Genomic DNA, 17,421 nt, shown 5'->3' with positions numbered 1-17,421 from the left:
GGGCTTCCCCCACACTGGATCCGTAGTCACTACTGATACAAAGCTTATGTTAAATGCAAACCAACTTAAATAAGGGCTAAAACCAAGTGTATATTGTAAGGACTCCCCCATCCCAGCCCTTTTAACTTTTAAAATAATGTCTAAATGTGTCTGGAAGAAAAAAATGCCTCACCCTATAAAACAGGGCCATTCATCACCCGCATTATTACACACTGGGGTATGGCTCAGTATTTTACACGCAGAATTGGTTTTTTTCAATCACAGTAACTATTTTCACAAATGATCCTAACCAAGAAAAAGTCCTAAGCTTTAAAAAATCAGTGAGCACTTCACAACACACTCTCAGCAATTCCCACACAAGGCAATCTTGACGGTTTCCTATTTACCAAAGTGACATGTGTTTTAATTTATTTTTAAATAGAAAAAATCAAGAATGATTTGTCAAATTCAAAATTACACAATTTATCCTGTTTGGCTTGAGAACCAGAAGTACTTCAGTTAGAGACTAAAAATTTAACTGTATCAGAGTATCAACACTTGACAAAAGTCGCTTCTGAGGTACGATTACTAGAACTCTCGGACTCTGTCTGCTCTTTCTTGAGTCACCGGCTCATGTCCGGGTCTCCTGGGAGCCAGGATGCGACTTCCAAGCTTGTCCCTACAAGTGACACGCTTCAGAGGTGAACTGTCTTCTCCTCCACGCTTTTCATTACTATCTTCTGCTTAGAGTCGGGACTCTTTGAAGTATTTGGACACCTGTACATCTTATAGAAAACTTCTGATCACCCTGGGTCCAAAATGTCAAGATAATCTTGCTGCTGGCAGCAGAATTACCCTCATTTCCATGCTCCTCATTAACTTGTAGTTCCCACACGAGTGTCCCTTACGTGCGTGGAGCGGAGGGACACTGCCTGCGGTGCTCTAATCAGTAGGTGGTACAGTCGTGAGGGCCTCTATGACACAAACTTAAGGCTCTAACGTGCTCTGCCTCAGAGGGGAAAACACAGGCTCTAAAAACTAGAACAAATGCAATCCCCTCTAGGGAATGAGTCTTGGAACAGCAGCCCCAGCACCTGGCCCTCCAACCACTGAGAAATGCTGCATCTCGCGTCACATTTGACTTGCACCGAAAGCAGAAAAGAACCAGGGATTTATGATGCTTACAGAATTTGAAAACAGCATTCTAAACCCAATTTGATGGGCTTTTGTTAATATCTAGCCGGAATGAAACTGTTTATGCTTCGGTACTAAGGCGTGCCCTTCAGACTGGGAGAGCACCCCGGAGCACGCTTCCGTGTAAACACAAGCGTTTCTACAGAGGCAGTACACATTCGAACCCGCAGACACAGTGTCAGCATCTGCCAAGATTCTTCTGATGCACAGCTTCCACGACGCACGTGACTCTCCACAGCCAATGCTGGGACTTAATCGTGTCGTCGGCTAACACGCCGAGCAATTGTCTTGAGCAGCAATGGTAAGTGGGGGGCACAGAAGTCTGAGATGCCATTAGGCCTCCTGGGGAGGGGCCAGGTGGACATGAGCTCCGAGGAGAAGCCCACTGTGCAAGTACACACGTGTGAGTGCAGGTTCAGGGGGCTCATTTCTGACTAGAGCCATGGAGGTGCCCCCAGAAGCCTACAAGATGGGGGGCTCGGGGGAAGCAGGCCAGGAGCGAGGGTCCAAGGGGGAGACCCTTGGGGGAGGGTCAGGGGGGAGGCAGGCCCATGGAGGAGGGTCGGGGGAGGCAGGCCCACTGGGGGTGTCCAAGGAGGGACAGCAGCACAGGCGAGCACTGAAGGTGAGCACCTGACGCAGAGGGGAGGCAAGCAGAGCAGGGGAAGCCCGGGGAGAGCCAGGAAGGTGCGGGAACGGGGGGCGCTCACCCCCGGAGGTCCCTGCACGGCCTGCCCGCCTGTTCCCAATGGGCAGAGTGCACTGAACCAAGGCGCCGAGCAGGTCAGAAGCCCCTCACCTGAGAAGCACTCGCTTGGCATCTCTAAGGCCCGAGAACAAGGCCCGGGGAGCTTTGACCCCGGCTGCTCCTCCTGGGCCCAGCGGGCGGTGGGAGGGCAGTGCAGGGCTCCTCCTCGTCAGTTACCAGTTTTTAATGTTTCCTGTAGGAAAAGTACACTCTGGATGCCCTGGGGTGCAGAAAACCCCAGAGAACAGGCGTGCCGCCGGCAGGGACCCTGGGCACAGGCCACGTCTCCCTGTGCAGGTGCACTGACGCGCTCGGCACTGGAGCTCAGGAAGCGGCGGCCCCAAGGCCAGGCAAACGCCCCGCGAGGCGCACGCGCAGCCACACGTGCATCTGTGATCATGTGATTACAGGGCTCGGGAGCCCCGGCTGCAAACTGCTCGCAGGCTCACGTGCGCCACGCTCTGTGCCAAGGGCCGTGCCTACGTCTCGGGGAAGCCGAGCGCCTGTCCAGGGCGTTGAGGCTCTGGCCGCAGAGGAGCGCGGGGCACCGGGGCTAATGGACTTCTCAGCAATGCTTGTGTCGGAACAGGTTTGAATCTTGAGCCCACAGGCAGCGACGCAGCTTGGGGGCGAATCAGCCGGCAGGTAAGCCGGGCCGGGGCGCACTTCCTGAGCACGTCCCTGGAAAAGCCAGCTGTCCAGAGGGAGGCGCGCCCCCTCCTCACGTCGGCTCCCCCAGCTGCACGCGCCGCCTGCTCCCGGAACCCCACTGCACGGAGGGTGTAGTGATCTCCTAGCACCTTGCCGGGAACATGCCTGGTTGCCAGTTCCGGAAACCTGGCCACACTCCACGCAGGCCTGAGGCGTCGCCACTCGAGGGACCCGGGAACAGGGCACACAGTGATGCACGGCTGGGCAGGGACGTTTGGGTTTACCCGCGGACACCCGCCCCACCGCCCCTAGCTGGCCCCACAGCCCCTAGCTGGCCCCACCGCCCCTAGCTGGTCCCATCCCTCCTCACAGCCCCGCCCCTCCCTGAAGACCCCTCCCTACGCCGACCCCGCCCCATCTCTGCTGACCCCTCCCTCTCCCGGCCGAATACACCCCTCATAGGCCCCAGCCATTCCCACCTCACAGACCCCGCCCCCCAAGGTCCCTCCCCACCCCTGACAGCCCCTCCCCACTCACTGGTGTGCTGATGGTTTAAGGAGATAATGCACACAGGGAAAGTAAAAAAAAAACAATAAAATTAGTGAAAGTTAAGGGAAATATAGGAGCAGCCACAGCAAGACCCAGATGTCACCTGGCACTGCCGAGGTGACACATGGCACGTCCACACCGTCCCGGGCCTGGGACCTCCACCTGCATGGGAGCTAATGAGCCACTCACTCCCACACTGCATCTGCCCCCAAGAACTGTGCTCCTAGGAGAGCTGGGGGTGGCAGGCAGACGGGCACGGGTTCCACGACCAGATGCGACCTGCAGCAGGGGAGTTTAGAAGCTCCCAAGTTATTCTAGGATTTTGGGGACCGGTCTGCCAGGAACATAAAGGTCTACCTCCAGGTGGGGTCCCTGTCACCCTTCCTCCGCCCAGCAGATGCAGAGGAGGTGCAGTCCTGGCCTGCTCAGCACACGGAGGCCTCCCAGGGGCAGGTGCGGTCACAACTGTGTAAGTTACAGAAGATGGAAACGTCTCCAGAAGCCCACCCAGCACCCCTCTCTGTCCTGAACTCCGCCTGACAAACAACTGTCTGAGGTGAGGATGCTTTTCAGTTGACCCCAGATGCCTATCTAAGCCCTTTAAAATGAAATTTTCCTTTAGGTTGTCAAAAAGCAATTGTGTCTCAATTATAGGTATGTCTGGCTTTTGTTTAAATAATGAACACACACACCAGGTTCTCTCCAAACTCCTTTGCACCATGCTGACAAGCCCTTCAGAATGAACCAGGCCTGCAGGAGGGTCTCTCAACCACCCGAGGCAAGAAGTGCCACCTGGGGGATGAAGAGGAGCCACGCTAGGTCACAGGCCCGCAGACCACAGACCTGTGGGGAGCGCACGCGTGACGGCTGAGCCGCTCTGAAAGGAGGGGGCACAGCCAGCAGGCAGGGAACTCACGTGAGGGACAGATGCCCCGCCACACACGTCGCAGCCCGGGTGCCGGGTGCAGGGCTTAGGGACATCAAAGCAAGCAGAGAGACCAGTGACTGCACCCAGACAACCCTAAGCCCAAACGGCCACGAAACACTCCAAACAGCTGCTTTCTGGCTGGAGCACTAAGCTCTCTTGGGGGCCAGGCCTGGGCACTGGCAGGTGAGGCTGCCCTGCGCCTCACAGGAGCGGCGTGGCGTGCAGGTGCTGACCCGTGTCCCAGGCACGGCTGGCTCAGAGCTCAGTCCCACCACGCACAACGGGCACCACGGCTGTCCTATTAGTGCTGTCACTGAGGACAGGCTTCCCCGCAGGCCCAGACACCTTGGCGGGACCTGCCCAGGACGGCCCTGACACCACCTTCACCCTGGGAGCCGCGAGAGCCTCTGATGGGCAGGTTGTCCCTGAGGCCACAGGTCCACACAGCCTCCCTTCTCCCTGGGCCATCTCACCTTTCTCAACCCACCCACAGCCCCCTCGTACTTCGCCCTTCACAGTGAAGCCTCTTCCTGAAGAGAATGACAAAAATCTTAACCCGAAGCGCTGGGGGTAGGAGCTGCAGTGCTGGGTCCTTTCTCCCCACCCCGGCAGGGCCTGGGGAGGCATTCCCCCTGGCCCCTCGCCCAGGGTCCCTCCAACATGCAAGCTCCCCGCCAGCCCCCAGGAGGGGGCCCAGGACACCCCCGTCAATGGAGTGACTCCTGTCCACCCTGGCCTGCCACAAGCATCTACAGCAGACTGGACGGGCCTTTCCCTGGAGCATGGGTCTACCAGGCGCCTATCGGCCAGCTAAAGGACTGGTGGGTGGAGGGCCTAGGCCAGACGGCCCTCAGGGTGGGGCTCCCGTGTGCAGGCCGGGGGTGCTTGGCGGGGGGCTCGCTGTGAGCGGGCAGTGGCCTCACAAAGGAAGGAAGCTGCATCTTGCAGTGGTCTGCTACATGGACGCAGGGCTGATTCAGGGACACCTGTGCAGGCCCGAGGGTGACAGGGACGTCCTTCCACGTGGCAGGCATGCTGCATCACCTACCAGCTGCAACTTATTTCCATTGAACCCAACACAACCGTGGTCCTGGTGTCAGAACCACCAAACAAGACACACTCAGAGCATCAGCTGCCATCTCTGCAGCCCAGGCCCCTCCTCCCCCCGTGGCCACCCTGGTTGCTGGGACTCACCCTCACCGTTTCTCCTAAAACACAAGTGTGTGCATCCATCTCCCTCCCCTTCCTACACAAAGGGGGGCCTGCAGGCCAGCTCCTGCCATTTGCTTTTCTCGGAATAAACGAGTGCCTCCCACTGGCCATGCAGACACGGCGGCCGGCGCATGGCCCTCCCCCGTCTGCATGGGGGATGCCGCTTCCTCCGCAGGTCAGCGGTACTCAGAGACTAGCTTGCATTCCCTGCTTCTGCTGCGCTATTTCTGGGGCAGGCCCCTGGGGGAGGCGTTGCTGCGCCCCAGGATCGTCACCGAGTATCGCTCCCTCGCTGAGAGCTGGTCGCCCCGGCACGTCATCCTCATGGCCCACGTGCAAGCGTGGGCCCGACCCGCAGCGCAGGACACACCGGCAGCAGGGCCAGCCCGGTCTGTGGCCCCTGCAGCACTCCGCCACCTCTGGTTGGGTGCCAGGTAGGGGCAACAGCGTGATGGAGACGGGCATCATCAGAACGAGGGCTGAAACATGAGTCCGGTGAGACGAGGAGGGCTGGCTGAATGGCTGAGCACGGACACTATAAACAGCCAGGCGGGGTTCAACAGGGCAGAGGGGCTGGCTGGCCGCCGGGAGCAGACGCTGAAGTGAAGGACAACGGCAGAGCTGGCCGGCCACCCAGGTCCCAGCTCGGAGCCGGTGGTGCTGCCGCTGAGGACAGGCAGGAGCTCAGGAGGCTGCTGGGGTTCAGGGGAGGCACCCTGGGCCAGGCAGGCCTCGCGGTGTGCTGGCTACGCTTCCCTTACCTGTCGAGGCGCACAGCCCACGCCATTCACATCTCCACAGGCAACCTCAGTGTCCACCTAGAATGTGGTGCCCGCAGCACAGGGCCCTCTCAGGAATGGTGTGACCAGCACAGGTAGTAACAGGACCAGGGGCCCCCGGGAGAGGTGACAGTGGCCCGTCCCCATGGGCCGCAGGTTCTGCTGGGAATGCAGGACCTGCCTGTTTATCCCAGCCACTCCTCAGGACGGCATCTGCAGCCAGCAGCCTTGAAGGATGAGTGGAGGTCGCCTCCAGTCGAGGGCAGGCCTGCCCACGCTCACTCTCAGAGTGGTGAGTTCCCCAGCTAGTGTCCCTCCCTCCACACAGCAGGGTCCCCACAGGGAGGCCCTGCTGCCTGGACGTGGGGAGTGACGACACTGATCTCTGCCCAGGACCCCTCTCCAGCCTCCAGGAAAGAGAAGCACCCCTGGGCGCCACCTGCCAGGAGGGGAAAGTCCTCTCGGCCAACAGCAGGGCCTGACCAGCCGTTTCTGGCCGTCAGCCGCGCCCAAGTTTGGTTCAGCCTATGCTCATGAACTTGACCAAATGAACGGCTCTTAATTAAAATTAAAATTGTTCTTAAAACCTAAATCTGGTGCCTATATAACTGATTTTTAAAATATAATTTAACTCAGTTCAACATTTACCAAGTAGATTTGATAAAACAGGTCACAGCTAGAAATACACAATGTTTATGTACCGTGGTGACTTTATTTTTGCTGTTTTCATCCTCTTTTTCCTTTCACAAATGATTAGAACAAGCATAAAAGTGTACAAGAAAAATATAGACAAAATTCTTTAAGGAATCAGGGAAATGGGAAGGAAAAGCACAAGACGGGTGCAGGCGCTGGGAACGGGATGGGCCTGACAGCCGGCATCCCGCAGCCGGAGCCCGGGGCTCAGCTCCCACACTTCCCTCGCCAGGGGAAACGAGGCTCTGACACCTTCCACGTGGACCCGCACACCCACTGGGCACACACCTGAGTGAACAGCATCCCCAAGAGGGCCCCTGCTCTCCTCGCCGGCAGCGGGCACACTCACACTGCTTCATCGCACGATTCAGTAGGACTTCATCCGCTTATCCTGGCTCATCCCACAGCCCCCACAGGCCTTTCGGACCCCGATTTGCATTCAAGGATTTGCTGATCCTCTTAGGCTCACACATGTAACAAACACACACTCTCCTTCCTCCAAGTTACTGAAGTTTTAAAAAAACAAAAACACAGGTCAGCAGAGGGAAAACAGGGTAGGACCGCGAAAAGCATGTGAGCATGGGTCAGAGCCGGGGCCATAAGCACAGCGCAGCCGGGGACCCAGTGTTTCTGGGCGAGAGGACCGCAGAACCCACATCTGCACCCACAGCCACCAAGTGCCACGCAGGGCCCTTGACATGGCGTCTCCACCCACAGAGGGAGCTTGAGGACACGATGGGACGGTGCAGCCACGTGAAACGCAGTCCTTCAGGACGCCCAGGCCTCCCAGGACCCTCCTCCTAGACCTGGCTTACAAGCAATGCTCTCACTTGCGAGAAATGCAGGTCCTGGTGGTCCGGGCTCGGCCCTCCTCCCACAGTGAGCGCGCCCGCGGGCCCACAAGTGCATGAGCGCCTGCATGTGGGGCCAGCGGCCAGACTGCTGAGGGAGCAGCGCCCGGATCGGCTTCCTGCCCCACAGGAAACGTGTCCCAGAATGTCACTGCAGCGTCACTGTGAAAGCCCCTTTACCTGTCTTTCTACCAGCCAGTAGCAGCAGCCGCATGATATCGCCAGAACAGGGACTGAACCGTGAGCATCTGTCCCTCCACACAAGGACACCACAGGAACCAGGAGCCTGTGGCCGCCTCCCAGCACAGGGGCTCCAGGCACAGGTGAGGGACCAGGGGCGTGCTCCCCACCCCTGCTCCGTCGGGAGTCCCTGAGCCAGGGGAGGCAGAGACTGAGGCTCTTTGCGGCACATTACCAGGTTTGCTTCTCTTGGGGGCCCCCTGGACAGACGGGTGCTCTGCCAAGGTCTCTGAGGTGGGCGAGCGGGGGGTGGGCACCAGCACCCTGTGTGACTGAGGCTGAACCGAGGCAGGCTGGGTCACACTGGTTTGTCTCCCCTGGGACGGCTCGACGTCCTTGACGGCCACTCATCCCAAGTCCTATATTCCCCCAAAGAGCCATGGGGCCTGAGATGGATGCTTGGGCACCATCTGCCAAGCATTCTGTCATCTCCCCTCTGGAATTTAGGTGCCACGGAAGCCGAGGGCCCCTCCTGGACCACAGGCACGGACCATGCATGCAGCAGGCCTCCCTCCGCTAAGCTGGGTGGAAAGACAGCGGCCTGGAGCTCTGCCCTCCCTGGGCTGAGTCCTTCTCCTGCACGACACACACCCGTCCCAGGGGTCAGGATCCACATCCCTGCTCTGACGGTCGAGGGGACCACAGCTTCTCACTCAGGGGGACAAGCTGCAGGCTGAGGTGGGCAGAGCAAGGGACGGACAGTGTGGGCTGGAAGGACAGACAGCGCATGATGAATCGAGCCCAGGCCACGCTGCTCCCGGACATGCGCCACACATGGGCTGTCTCCCAACTCTGCGGTCAGAGGAGCAGCCATCCCCAGCACGAGGCCACCCCGTGTTTGGGCACTACTGCCTTGCACAAAGAAGCAGGAGAGCTGGACACATCCTGGCAGCCCAGGGGAGCCCACGTGCCGACTGGGTGGGCCCAGGGTGTGGGCATCAGGGCAGAGAGCGAGTGTCCGGGCCCGAGACCACCACTGTCCTTGACAACCTGTGACAATTCTGGAGTCAGTGGCCCTGGAGCTGGCAGGCTGGAGAGCAGATTGAGCCCCATGGCTGGCTGCCAGGGTACCCAAGCTGCCATGGACTCAGCTGACCGGCCCCAGCCCAGCACCTGCACTCCACTGTTCAGGTACTTGTCAAGAACCCATGTGTCACCTTTACCAGCCCCTCTGGGACTCTGGGGCTGCCCGTGCGGGAATGCCTGCCCCTGCCCAGAGCTCAGGGCCCTACGCATTTGCCGGGAGAGGCGCCCAGCCCCGTGCATGCAGAGGGGCTTGTCTGCTCAGCCTCCTGGACCTGCTCCCCCTCCCCAGCCCGGGCAAACAGGCTGCTCTGGAGATAAGCCCCAGGGAGAGGCAGCCTGCAGCAGGGTGCAGCCGGCTGTTCCCTGAAAGGCTGGTGGGAGAGCTTGGCTTTGCACCCACACAGCCTATGTGCCAACTGCTTGGCTTTCACAGAGCGAAGCGGCGGCAGACAGCTGGGCCGGCAGGCGCTGTGCTCCAGAACACTTGGCTCACGGCCCTGAAGTATGAATGCAAGGGAGTATGACATCAGGAAATGGCTCTCTTTTGATTTCCTTCAGACCATTTCAGAATGTAAACTGTGTATCTTGGGGGTCACTTCCGGCCTCGGCCCGGGAGCTGGGCTGCTGAGGCGGCCACCAGTTGCAGGCCAGCAGGTCTTTTACCCTCTGTCCTCAGAGACTCCTGGGCTTTGTTTCTGCAGGCCACATGCACATGCAGCCAAGTAAATGCAAAGCCTTCCCATCTGCCTTAGTACGGACACTATGCCTTAGTTCACGGAGCCTTCGCTCATGCATACTGTTTCCTCTGGGAAAAATCCCAAACTCCTTCCGCGCCTGTTTAAAAAATGAAATCAGTTTTCCTGCATTCCAGACAAAAACTAAAAAAGTCCAGAATTATGCACCAAACACTTTTCCCAAGGCCATTTTATTCACTGCAGCACCGCGAGGCTCCCGGTGTAATCAGCGTGAAAGGGTCTGGGGCTCATGTTGTGAGCAAACATAGACGCGTGTGAACACAACTGTGTGGGCCAGCATGAAATCCACTCCTTCTAAGGGTGTCAGGGAAACATGCAGGCTGACATCCCTCTAGTTACACACAGCCAAGAAAACAAACAGTAGGTTCCCAGCAGAGGCCACCCCAGGCCACGGGAAGCGGCAGCTCCTGCCTTTGCTGAAAACCTGAACATGCCATCTTCCTGTTATGAAAACAGGACGCAGGTGTGTGAGTGAGTGTGCTTCTCGAGGGACAGAGACCTGGGGTGTGACATTACGGCTCCTGATGGGTCTACCAGCTCTTGGCTGCGGCTGGCTTCCGGCTCTCGCCATCGAACCCAAACAGGCTACGGAGTAAACGGCCAGGGATGGGGGGCTACAGGAGGGCAGGTACCAGGGCTGAGCCTCTGCAGAGCCAGCTCCGCTGGCTGGAGGCCTCAGGGCTGGTCTATGGGGACCACAAACTCTGCAGTGTGCACACACACATGCTTTTCCCAGGTCAAGGGTTGAGTAGGTGTGTCAGCAGGTAGGTGGACTGCATCCCAGAGGAAGCACCAGACAGGACTGAGTTCAAACCCTGCCTGCTTGTCACTGGTCGTGCGACCCTGGACCCATAATGCCCTGGCCTCTCTGACCTTCAGTTGCTCATCCACTGGGTAAGCTGGCAGCATTGCTTGCCTGCCCCTTGGGGACTCCATGAAATGAGGCAACAAGGAGGGAGTGCAGTGGGGGGCCCTGGGCAGGTGGGGCACAGATGACACCACAGGGCGGGCAAGGTCAGCCTGTGGCCCACAGTGTGGGGCTGGTGCCCCCTCACACTGCGTGGAAAGGTTCAGAGAGGTGGGTGACTGACCTAAGTCGCACAGCCCTCCAGCGGCAGCCTAGGAGGGGACTCGGGCTTGGTCGCCCGCACGATCGCGCTATTTCTGTTTTCCCAGAAGCAAAGTGTGCTTACCCTTTTCTTAAATCTTAGTGTAAAATGTCTTTGAGAGGTTTATTCACGCTGCTTATGTATTTGTTTGATTCAGAGTAGTAGAGGGACTAGGTAAGCCACTATTTGTTGTGCAAAATTGAGATTACTTTTATTTATTTGGATTTGATCCATGTTCTCCGGATGCTAAAAATGAGATGTAAGGCTAGGGATGCTGGCCTGGTGGCTGAGCAATGAAAGGGGGCTTCGTTGGGCTTGTGCTTACAGACAAGGCACAGCTCGGCATGCCTGAGGGGATAGAGTTGGTCTGGAAATCCATCGGTAGGGTTTCCTGCCAGAGGCAAAGCCAGTTGGGCAGAAAGAGGGTGGGTGTCCACTTTCAGATGGGAACAGAGGGACAGTGGTGTGAATGGCAGCGGCACTGCACCTGGATTAACCCAATTAACTTCAGACAATGCAGAAAAACACCCGCAGGAGGAACATGCTGTCCTTGAACATCCACCAATCCCAGAAAGTACCACCACATAATTATAGTCAAGGAAGGGCCTTCTATGGCCAGCTTTCTCATGGTGCCACTGCTGGAGTCACCACCTGTGAGCTGGTGAGAGGGGTCAAGATGGGAATCAAGAAAAAAAGCTCAGAAAGTGGAAAGAAGTCTACCGCATTCCTTACACTGAAACTCCTGGTTTCTCAGCCTGCAGCAGGACCACGTTGGTAGTGGGATTACAAAATGAACTTTAAATTATGCTTAGACTTTTCATTTTTACCCGGATTAGATATTTTAATTGATTAGCTGAGATTGTTTTTAGGTATAAAAGTTGTATATACAACGGTGAATGGAAAAGTTTACAGAACCTCTAAGGCTTAAAGCTGTGTTCAACTGTGATTAGCAGACAAGCCAACCAAAAGGTGATTTAAACAAATGACAGGTTCATATTCTCTCATGTAGAAAGAAACCTAGAGGTAAGCGGCTCAAGAGATTTCCGGAAGTCCCACTATGTTCTTCGTGTCATCTCACTGGGTAAACCCTGGCTACAAGGGGAATAAGAAATGTGGTTTTTAAACAGATCCTACCATTCGCAACAACATGGATGGAGCTAGAGGGTATTATGCTCAGTGAAATAAGCCAGGCGGAGAAAGACAAGTACCAAATGATTTCACTCATCTGTGAAGCATAAGAACAAAGGAAAACTGAAGGAACAAACAGCAGCAGAATCACAGAACCCAAGAATGGACTAACAGTTACCAAAGGGAAAGGGACTGGGGAGGAGGGGTGGGAAGGGAGGGAGAAGGGCGGGGAAAAAGAAAGAGGGCCTACCAAAAAAAAAAAAAGAAATGTGGTTTTTAGCTGGGCCCTTGACTCTGTACAAAATTTTGGTATTCTTAATTAAAATGTGTATCCAGCCAGATGCTGTCTACATCAAGACCTTTTCAAGAGTTAATGTGTGCTTTAGGGGAGAAAGTTAATTTTATAAACAGAATAGAGGAAGGAAAACGTTGCTCTGATGCTTCTTATACAGAGTCCCACGTCTTCAGTGTAATGGCTACATGCATGATCTAGTCAGCTTTCTCTAACTAGGTTTGGCACAATATGAACAGTAGTCGAATGAAAGGACTGTTGAGTCTATCTTCGCTTGAGGGTTGGCAGAGTACATTTCGCAAATGTCAAGGATATTTAAGAATTAGTCAACAATAGTTGGAAAAATATTTGAAATTGTGCATCATGATTGGTAGGGATGGGGTCTGGAAGTGGCTAAGGATGATGAGGTCAAGAAAGTAGATGTTTTTATGTGAATAAAGTATAACTTTATAGGAAGCAGTAGAGAAACAAGAAATTGTGTCTAATGACAGAAGTTTAAGAAATTATCATTTCTGGGTGATAACAAGGTTTAGGCATGAGTAAGTGAGCAGTTATTTGGGTACAGAAGAAAGTTTTTGGAGTTTTAATAGAAAGGAGCAAATCAGTACTTAGCATTTATTGAGTGTCTTCTGTGGTCCAAATACTTTGCTAAGCTCTTGTCATATATTTCTAACACAATTTCTGTTCCACAAATGAATATAATTGTTCTTAATTTTAAAGATGAGAAAGCGAAAGATCAGGGAATTAAAAATTATCCAGTTTTACACAGCTAGCAAATATTAAAACCCACTTATGTATATCTACAAAGTACTTGGTGTCCCTATGTGACCTCTTGTTAGTTTAAATACTTAACAGCATTACCTCATTTAATCTCAACAGTGTCTTCAGTGGAAACAGAAAGATTAAAGTTCTTGACCAAGTCCTGTGTAGAGTGAGAGATTTGGGCTTGCATTCTTGTCTTTAGGTTATCTAGCTTTTAGCACCATGACCCATATTTCTCACCTCCCTAACATCTCACTAATCTTAGCCAAAATATATTTACATATACTTTGCCCAGTCAACTTGGACCTCTCTGTACAGGTGATGTGTAGTCGCTGTGACTAAGTAAGCCACACTCTGCCCTTTGGGGTCTTCTGAATACCATGGGGTCTAAGCTCTGTAAAGTTGGCATCTTCATTTGCTTTGCCCTGTAGCACCTAACACCTGCCTAAAGCAAAGTCTGGCTATGAAATAAAATCCAGATATATATGACCTACAGAACGGCTTTCACTAGAGCGCCTCTTGAGTCTTGAAATCCAAATCCAGAATGGAGAGCCATCTCAATGAGTCGGTTTTCTTAGTTTGTTTTTGCTGAAACCTATGAGGCAATATTCATACTTACAACTTCCAAACTCAGTTTTTTTTTAACAACGCAGTATCTGGAAAGAATCTTAATTTACATTCTAAATACAATCAGTAGAGCACCAGCATCATGTGTAGGTGCTTTGAGGGCCAGGCAGGTGCCAGCCAAGGAGGTGGCATATTTTCTTCTGGCACTGAGGCCGAGTAGAGCTGACAGACACCTGTCTGTCACCAGTTCTGCTCGTCATTTCAACAGGAAGGGATGTTTGTAGCACTTTATGTTCTAACAGAGTTTCTTAGGTTTTTCAGTGCACTTCGACATTTGGTAAATGTATATTTTACTTTTCTATTTCTGTCTTAAAAAGTTGGTTGGGGGTATGGATGATACACATACATAATGTATTTTTGCCATTTGACATATTGACAGACCACCAGAATTTTCCCGAAACACAGCACTTAGCATTTCACCATCCCTTCCGTTTGGCCCCAAATTCCTACCATTATAGTTACTTCAGATGTAAAAATCCGTAACTATGCTATTGAAGTATGTAACCTGAGAGATGAAATGTGATGATATATCCAGAGATTTCCATTTAACACATTAACGAATGGCATCAAGAAATACAGGCACCTCCCACTGAAGCTGGTAATCTGCTTTGGGAAAATCCAATGTTCTGAATCCTTCGGCAGTGTCTCTGAGACCCTCTTCCTTGGACACGCTTGTCCCACTCCACCAAGTGTGCTGTGAAAACAGAGTCGCTGTCAACCCTTCCCAACTTTAACTTGGTCAGGATCCATGTTTTGATGGAGATTAATGTGATTTTATAAAGCCATTTCCCCTAAAATGCTAAAGCCATTCCAAACTTCATATCTAGAAAGCATGGCCGTGCGAGGCTTTGGCTGATGCCACCACAGAGAGGGGGAGTGCCGGCTGGTGAGTCCCCAGCCCCCAGCTGCAAGCTAACACCCAGCGCCAGTGGGAAGCCTGCCAGTGGGAAGCCTGCCAGTTCGGATTCCACAGCCCTTGCCCCCTATCAAGGCCTCTTTGTCCTCAGTTCAGAGCAGTGCAAATACTTTTCGCCCAGGGCATTCTGACAGAACCACCTCAGCGTCTCTTCCTGATGGGTAAGCTGGTCCCTGGGAACGTGGAAGCCACAGAAACAAAAGACTGTGCAAATTCCTCCTGGGAGTGTGTGAAGATTCCTCCTGGGAGTGTGTGCAAATTCCTCCTGGGAAAAAGCTTGCTGCAATAGGCTTGCTCAACTACCTGATGGGGTTGCCAAATCCAGGATGTGGGGAAGGTCTTACAGCATTAGTCTTGTGCGGAAGGAGTCCCAGAACTGGGCTGACGAAGCAGCCGGCGCAGAAGCTGACCATTTAAGGGCTGCTGGGGCTCTCAGGCCCCGAGTCAGGCTGGTGACGCAGGAAGCCAGTCATCGATCCCTGTGTGACAAAGGGGAAGGCTGGCGGCCACAGGGCTCCACCATGGTGCAGGAGGCCAGGGCACACCTACAGGGCCGCCTCTCCTCAGGGGCTCATCCAGGGGCAGAGGGGTGGAGATGTGTGCTTATCAAGCAGACACCACCAGATCAAGAGTGGAAAATCCTGCAGGACATGGCTGTTATCTTTTTAATAAATAAAATGAAACATGGGGAGGATGGCAGATTAAAAAATCTAGTAACAAGCCAAGTGAATGCCACATGTGATGGGCTCTGGCCCCTGACCTGATCAAACCAGCCACTTACAGACCCTGTGCACAGGCTCGCACACGCGCAGACACACACAGGGCCACCGGGCAGGCGAACCGCTGGCAGGACACGATATAAGAAATTACTGCTCGTTTTTTAGATACAGTACTGTGATTAATTTCTTAAGGTGTTCTTATCTTTTAGAGATGCACACTAAAATGTTATGGATGAAATGAAAGAAATATTTAGCTAAAAGTAATATATTTCTCTTGTTGTAAGAAAAAAGGCTAGATTACCAGCTGGATATGCACCATTACTGTTTAAGTCTGCTGTTCACTCCTGGGTTCATCCACTCATTTATTTTAGATGCTGAGGATGGAAAGCAGATGTCCTTCTATGAAATGAACTTTTCTCTCCCACCTTCCTGGCTGGCAGCCCGTTTCTTCTCCAGTTCCTTCCCTGCACACACCTGCCCTCTAGCCCACACCTGGTTCCTTAAAACGAGACTTGGTAAAAATAAAAACTTTCAGCTGTTTTGGTCAGGGTCAGGTTTAGTTCTATGCTTTTGTTTGCTGTAGGAAATTAACCCTCCCAAATGGCAGCAGTCTAGGGCAGCCTGTTCCCGAGGCATGCATGGCCCCATCTGCCCACCCTGCCATCAGAGAAGCCCCATGGGTGTTCTTGCGCTGCCCACCTTCTTCCTCAGCACCTCCCAAGCCCCGTATCCGATCATTCTTCCCATTCTTGCTCCCAACTAGCAAGACTCTTAAAAAAACGACAATTAAGACACAAACAGCATCTTTCTTCATTTAGGAATCTGAATTAATGGAAACTGGCTGTGCAGCTGGAATCTTTTATTTCTGATGTTTGCAAACTGATGTTTGAAAAGCACAGACACCGCGCTGAAAAGGCCGGTGAGACCAAGCCGCCCAAGTGTGTAAAAGTGAATGACCGTTGTATGCAGGCCTGCCAGGGAGCGGACAAGAGCTGGGGGGCAGCCTGCTGAGTGACGCGCACAAACCTGTGTGGTAAGAAACTTAAAGGTACAGGTGAGTGTGGCACACGTGGCACCATCACCTCCCCAGATGAGGAGAGATGCGGGCAAAGGCCGAGCGGCTGTGTGCAGAGCACCCTCTTGGGTCTCACCCGCTGTCCCACTTCCTTTGGCGGTGGACCCCAACGACTCTGGGCGCCCAGGGGAGGGGCAGAGGAAGGGGTGATCACAGGGGGGACAACGACGTTCCCATGTGACCGATGACGGCCTCACAGCGTGAACACGGGTCAGAACTGATCAAACTGGATGTGCTCAGAGAACATTTTAGGTCAGGTATGTCTCCACACCGCCGTGAGGCAAGCCCTGGACTCAGCCCTCTGGCCGAGGCTGCCTTAGAAGCTGATCACCCTCAGCTACCCGTGATGGATCTGAACACGGGGTTGGAACCTCTCCGAGAGCTGATGGGGCCCTAAGCCCGTGGCCCGCTCACTGGTGACTGTGCAGATCTCTCTGCTGACTCACCACACTGCTCTGCCAATGATCCCCCACCCTGACCTAATGCCCTCGTCCCCCACACTGGCCCACTCATCTCCTACCACCCTACTGCCTCCACTACGGCACTGACCTTCCTTACATAAGCTCCCACACTAGCCTACTGCATTAACCACCACAATGCCCGACCACACAACCTACCATACTGACCCACCCACTAACCTACCATACTAACCCACCCAGTAACCTATACTGACCCACCCACTAACCTACCATATTGACCCATCCACTAACCTACCATACTGACCCACCCACTAACCTACCATACTAACCCACCCAGTAACCTATACTGACCCACCCACTAACCTATACTGACCCACCCACTAACCTACCATACTAATCCACCCAGTAACCTATACTAACCTACCCACTAACCTACCATACTGACCCATCCACTAACCTACCATACTAACCCACCCAGTAACCTACCATACTAACCCACCCAGTAACCTATACTGACCCACCAACCTATACTGACCCACCCACTAACCTACCATACTAACCCACCCAGTAACCTATACTAACCTACCCACTAACCTACCATATTGACCCATCCACTAACCTACCATACTAACCCACCCACTAACCTATACTGACCCACCCACTAACCTACCATATTGACCCATCCACTAACCTACCATACTAACCCACCTCACTAACCTACCATACTAACCCACCCATCTACCATACTGATCCACTAACCTACCATACT

The 17,421-nt window shown here is 53.8% G+C and overlaps 1 protein-coding gene and 1 long non-coding RNA gene across 3 annotated transcripts in view; one reads left to right on the top strand and one right to left on the bottom strand.

Moving 5' to 3' along the window:
* The window catches only part of PXDN (peroxidasin), a 73,307-nt gene that overhangs the window by 42,273 nt on the left and 13,613 nt on the right, over nt 1–17,421 (bottom strand). The window lies entirely within an intron of this gene.
* On the top strand, nt 14–16,725 carry LOC140844541 (uncharacterized). 2 transcript variants are annotated; one of them, XR_012123050.1, is made up of 6 exons: nt 14–3,677; nt 3,744–6,135; nt 6,235–6,332; nt 6,434–8,002; nt 8,272–10,499; nt 11,724–16,725. It is a non-coding gene; the product is annotated as an uncharacterized lncRNA (long non-coding RNA). The 2 variants fall into 2 exon arrangements; XR_012123049.1 differs by having other exon boundaries at nt 3,744–7,907.

Source organism: Manis javanica, chromosome 1, assembly GCF_040802235.1.
Source record: "Manis javanica isolate MJ-LG chromosome 1, MJ_LKY, whole genome shotgun sequence".
Classification (NCBI taxonomy): Eukaryota; Metazoa; Chordata; class Mammalia; order Pholidota; family Manidae; genus Manis; species Manis javanica.
This window is presented reverse-complemented; position numbering and strand designations above follow the sequence as displayed.